We start from the raw sequence: 6,000 nt of genomic DNA on the forward strand, positions 1-6,000 counted from the left end.
AAACTATAGTTCAAACTGGAAAGACATGACTAAGAACCGGGAAGCTCAAGAACCAAGGAGAAATTGAGATTTTGGATACAGACTTTTAAGGGGAATAATAATGACATTGAATATTATATTCATAAAGTAACAAAAGGTAGTTTAAGAATTAAGCCAACACAGAAATGGAGAAATGTGATTCTGCCACTATGTATGACTGCAATTAAGGATTCAGACAATAGAAAGAGGGGGTAGAATTTATTGGAGAGAACTGGCAAAAGATCCAAGGTATTGGAAGCAAATAAGAGAGGAAAAGGTAATAGAATGGGAAGACACCAAGAACTTATTTGAACTGCAGGTAAGAGATTGCCTTCCCTATCAAGGATTGATATCAGAGTATAGGCAAAGAGAAATAAATGGGAGGAGTCCTAACCAAAAGACCAACATTGGTAGAGTTTTTAGTAGAATCTAGAACAGAAGGCATAATTAGTAGAGCACATAAAATATTGCATGATAACTATAAGAATCATTCAGAGGAGGTTAGAATGGATTGGGAAGAGACTGGCTAAGCAATTCACAAATAAATAATAGGAGCCTATACGTATGTGTCCCAAATATGCAACAAATTCTAGAAGATTTGGGATCTTTGCTTGGAAGTGTTTACATAGGTATTTTTATACCTCAAGTAGACTCCAAACAGTCTTTCCTCAGGTAGACAGCAAATGTTGGAGGTGTGATGGGGGAAGAATGGGGTAACTAGGAATATATTTTCTGGGAGTGTAATGAGTTGGCAGACTTTATAGATTCCCTGCTTGACTGATCAATTGGATATACTGGGTGAACAAATTGGTTTAACTAAGGATTTTTTTTTTTGAACTATGATACAGAATCGGAATAACCTAAACATAGTAAGGCCTTCCTGAGTCTAATTATAGTGGTTGTCAAAAAATAATTACTAGAAAATAGAAATCAAAGTTTAAACCAACATTACTAGAAGTATCAAAGATTGTAAAAGAGTTAAACAGATGGAATTGGGATCTTTAGAAAAGGGTAGGAGCTAATTACATAGGAAAATAGGAATTGTGGGATCAGTACTTGTAGAGGAGGAACGAGGTTTAAAAGAAGGCAGGATATGAATATACTTTGTAATGTCTGACTGACAGTGACTGAATATAAGTGATGTATAATGTTTGCAACTACAGTTGTTGGCACTGGCATAGTATGTAATGTATATTATGTTTGCATGGTAACTAGAGCCAAGAACTCTGCTGGAGAAGCACTCTTCTCCTACTCTATAGCAAACTTATGGAATACCCTCCCTCACTCTATAACTTTTATATCATCATGTACTCATTTCAAAGCTGCTCTAAAATCTCATCTAAAAGTGCACTGGGCATGCACCTGTAACAACCTTCACTAATATCTCTAATCCATCCACCCTAAACCTGTCTTCATCCTTACTAATTGTCTTTGGTTACAACCAACCCCAATGCTTCTAAACCTATTAATATATCTCAGCTGAAATTTTGGGTACTGTTATTCATGTGTAATATCAGCCAGCTTAACTACTAGGAGACTTGCCATCTTAAAAGGCAGTGATGTTGTAAGTGTATAGTTTATACTCAATTGTCCTTTACCAAAATATGTTATGCAACTGAACTATGTTTGTATTACTGGTATTGTTAAACAAGCATGCTACCTACACTTCTTGGAATCTTGTAATTAAATGCTTTATATTGTGGAGCTTTTCTCCCCAGGCCTCTGCTGAAAAAGGACCTGTGTCCAGTCGGATTTTCCCGGTCAGGATATGTAAATAAATAAACTCAGTTTGTGTTGATATGGTTTATTTTCATTTATATAAATGTGAACTTGCTTATGTCGTATGTGATAATTTAATAAAAATGTTTCTTGTTAAAAAAAAAGATTAAATATGGCTTACCTGAGGCCACCAGCATTTCTTTCATTTGCAGGAGATTAGGCAATAAACTGGAAGCATTGGATGCAGAATTTTGATTTGTTAATCACTTCAGGTGGATTATCTGAAAAGTTCAAAGAGGTTCAGTGTGGATCATTCCTCTCTCTCTCTGGGAAAGAAGCCATAAAGATACTCTTAATTTTTGTGATGAAGAAAAATAGCAATACCTGAAATTCAGCAACTGTTATCAGGCTAGAAAGAAATTCCTTTTATTAGATGTTTACTTTTTCTAGGAGTGCACTATTTTACAGAGAATATGAGTATTTATCTCCGAGCTGAAGAACAGAGCCAGGGGCCATAAATTTCATGAGCTGTATGATTCTTTAATAGACAATAGAATAATTTGAGGTCTAAAGTGATAAACAGAAGGTGGCCTTCTAAGAGAAATAGACCTGACGTTATCAAAAGCTGTGGATATGTACAGATAAAGTGAAATTTCTAGTACACAGTTAAAATGTATTAACTGAGAAAAGTGTGTGCAAGATAAACTGTAAGTCAAATAGTATGGCAACATGAGAAATGAAGGGCAGGATATGTTGAAAAATGAGGGATTAGAAAAGAGAGCCACATTAGAGAAAGAAAGAGAGCCAAAATCCAAAAATAGAGGCCAGACTGATGGTACAATTTTAATTCAAACTTCAGTATGTGCATCTACAAGCATAAGAGGAAGAGTTGTCCTTCATTAATTCAAGCTTGCATAATCTGTGCTAAAAAATTGCAAGTCCAAGGAGATAGTGAAGGCAGAATGATATAAACTAAGATTTAATCAGTATGCCAACAAAACAAAATATTAGTCTCTGTGGGTTTGCAGATTCATATAAAAGAAAGCAGTACCTTAATTACTTTTTATAAGTGTTCAATCCACACAGTTCTTCCAGAGTATTGGTTGCCTTAAAAACAAAAGACCAAAGCTATGAGCCTGTCCCAGGCCGAGCTTCAAGCTCTGTATGCAGAAATTCCCACAGGTTACACTCCAGGTTAGCACCAACTGCTCTGTTTCATTCACACTTCCAGGTTTTCCATTAGATGATCCTCTAGGTGAGGAACCAAATTCCTGCCTATTGCTTTCAGACAGCCTCCTTAAGTACTATCCTGTCAGTTAAGTCCATGTTATCTAGTTAAATGCTTTGATAATGTTCACATACTCCATACTGTATTATGCATTCTGAGACAGATTCTGAAAGAGTTGCTCTCAGTGCAAGTCTGCCCTGATTCCAAAAGACTTGCTGTCAGTGTAAACGATTTGCTTCGTTGTAAGGTCTTTTTGTAAAATAACTTACTCCGGGGGGCCAGATTCCAAAAGACCTGCTGTCAGTGTAAATAGTTACTTAAACTGAGAGCAAGTCTTTTGGAATTGGGCCCTCTGAGTATACATTTAATGGCACAATACACATTCACCATAACCAACATGTTACAGGGGTTCCCCTTTATAACCTTGAAATACTGAAATCTCGAATTTCAATATCCGGAGACCATAAAGGTGAAACTTCAAAATAGCAAAACTGCATAAGCGTGAATCTGAATAGCTCAAATCCGCGCTTTTGCATTTATGCTACGTTACGTGAAGTGTTTTGCTGGGATTCTGTCCGGAATTTAAGGTGAGTGAGTGCATGTGAGTGTTTTTGTAAGTTGTACATGTGGATTAGGTTGGGGAGGTGGAAGTATGAGTGTGAGTGTTGGATGTGTTGGTGTTCGTGTATTTGTTATGTGTGTGTGGTGTGCATGCATGTGCTTGTCTGTGTGCGTGGGACAGTAGAATGTCTAGGTGTGAGTTTTTTTTTCTGTTTGTGCAATCTTGGAGTTGGTATATATAAGGAAGGGGGTTGTGGGGGGGGGGCAGCTCCCCACATGGGGAGTGTAGAGGGGTTTGCACCCCCCTGCTTATATGTAGTGTAGGGTTGTATAGTTTGTGTGGTGTGGGTAGAATGTTGTGTGTATTGTATGGTGTAGGTATGTTCATAACTGTGTGTTTCGTGCTTTTGGGTTTCGGGATTGTGAATTGTTTGCCTTTATAGTTTTGAGATACTGAAATTTTAGATTTCAGTATTTCGAGATTATAAAGGGGAACCGTTACAGGACATTTCTATAACATATGAAAAAGCAAAAATAAGTGTGTTCAGAAGAATTTACATGTCGAAAAGAAATGCAAAAATCAGTACTACCTAGAAAGTGCACAGATTGGTACTTTTAAAGTAAAAAGACTGATACTATAAATTTTGAAAATACTTCTGAAGTAGTGAAATTGGAGGGCACATTAGACATTTGACAAGATACTGTGAATTAGTAGAGGGAGTGTAGAATTTAAACTTGACACAGGTTCAGTGTGTATTATCATGTTAGACAATACTGTTAACAGCAAGTCCTGAACTGCTGTGTGTATGTTGTTAAACCTATTCCCATTGTTGAGTGGCATCATTGATCCCAAAATGCTGACTTGTCAGTACAAGAATAAAACGTTCAATCTTCATTTTCAGATAATGCCATTTGAATTTTTAACATTTTGGGTCATATGGCTTGTTAGAAGTGCTTTACATTGAGAATTTGTACAGTGTATTTAAGTACTATATATTTTTGGGAACTGCTCTTCTATTACTCTAAACAATACAGGGTCCACACTTGCATTGTTTATTACATTTGTTTTGTGGCATGGTGATTGAGAGTGGAATTTGGCAGAAGAATAGGGGTATAAGACCTTGTCTCCTATTTTTATTTACCCACCTTACATATAGCATTACCTCTGTGGACATTTTTAATTTTAATTTTTTCATTTAGTTTATTATTTTTTTTAGAAAAGTAACTGAAATAGTTTCTCCTAGACCCTTTCCACCATGATATTGTTCACAAAAGGTAAAGATAAATGTAATAAAATTGGACAGTTTAGGCTAGCCAGGTAATGTGCATGCTCTTTGGAGATTGGAGGAAATCAAATTACAAGGAGAAAATTCCCACATAAATGAGGAGAGCATGCCATTTCCACGCAGACAGTGACTGGTGGGTAAGAAATGAACCCTTAATACTGTAGCTACTACTGTCATTTCATGGCTTCCTGACTGAAAATTTTTTGATGAATAAAGATCTTTGACAGAATGTTAAGTCAGCAGAACCTGCTGTTCCTCCCTTATTCACAAGGTTGTTGCTTTATTTCTATGGACTTATGAAGGTGGGGTGCCTTTTACTTATATTGGTCTAGAGATCTACTGCTTACTAAAGCTATCACTGATTCTATGAAAAGAAAGAATTTAAGAGGTGGGTGGATCATCCTTGTGTTTGTGTATACATATTTGAGCATCTGCACGTGCAATATGCTATGACTGCCATTTTTCAGTGATGGTCAAAGAAAACATGAGAAAAATGACACTGGTAGCTAGTTTGAGGATTTGAAGAAGTCATACATTTTGAAATACTCTCAGAAGCTCTAGTGTTAAAGTTGGTATTCTCAAACCTTATATGTTTATTTCCTTTATGTAAGATGTGATAATGGGATTACTGACTAGCTGGGTGGGAGGACCAAAGGAAGTTCTGTATCCAAAAATTAATTGTAAAAATACTCAGATTTGTTTACTGCCTTAAAACTGTGGAGGCTTAGGGTCATTTCTGACTTCCAGTCATTGGCTATAATGCTTTATTGTTCACTCTTTGTCCATCTGAAATTTCTCCATGTACTTCTCTGTTTGCTGCCTTTACGTTGTGGCGCAGATAAAGGCTAAAAGTAGTCCACAAGGATTGCTAGCTTAGATTAACAGATTATTAAAATGTTAATATCGAACATATGAAACTAAAGGAATGGGCAAGTGTCTGTACCATTTCTGGTTGTAAAGTGATGTTACTGATGAACCTGTAAGTTGATGGCTTATGGTATGAGTCAGTTCTGCAGTAACAGAAGCCAATCACATGGCATAGAGAGAGAAAGCCTATTATGATCATGTGATCAGAGTTTTATTATCTACCCAAGTATCTGTCAGTACTGACAGGGCAGACCGGGGTGCCTATTCTGGGAGGGAAGGATAATGTTGACATCTTTCTATCCTGAGCTGGAGCAGAGTGAA

The 6,000-nt window shown here is 36.6% G+C and overlaps 1 protein-coding gene across 2 annotated transcripts in view; it reads left to right on the forward strand.

The window, feature by feature from the left end:
- FANCI (FA complementation group I) overlaps positions 1-6,000 on the forward strand; it is a 2,406,750-nt gene that overhangs the window by 1,899,097 nt on the left and 501,653 nt on the right. The window lies entirely within an intron of this gene.

The sequence above is a fragment of the Protopterus annectens genome, chromosome 7.part0 (genome assembly GCF_019279795.1).
Source record: "Protopterus annectens isolate FY-2018-M chromosome 7.part0, PAN1.0, whole genome shotgun sequence".
Lineage (NCBI taxonomy): Eukaryota > Metazoa > Chordata > Ceratodontiformes > Protopteridae > Protopterus > Protopterus annectens.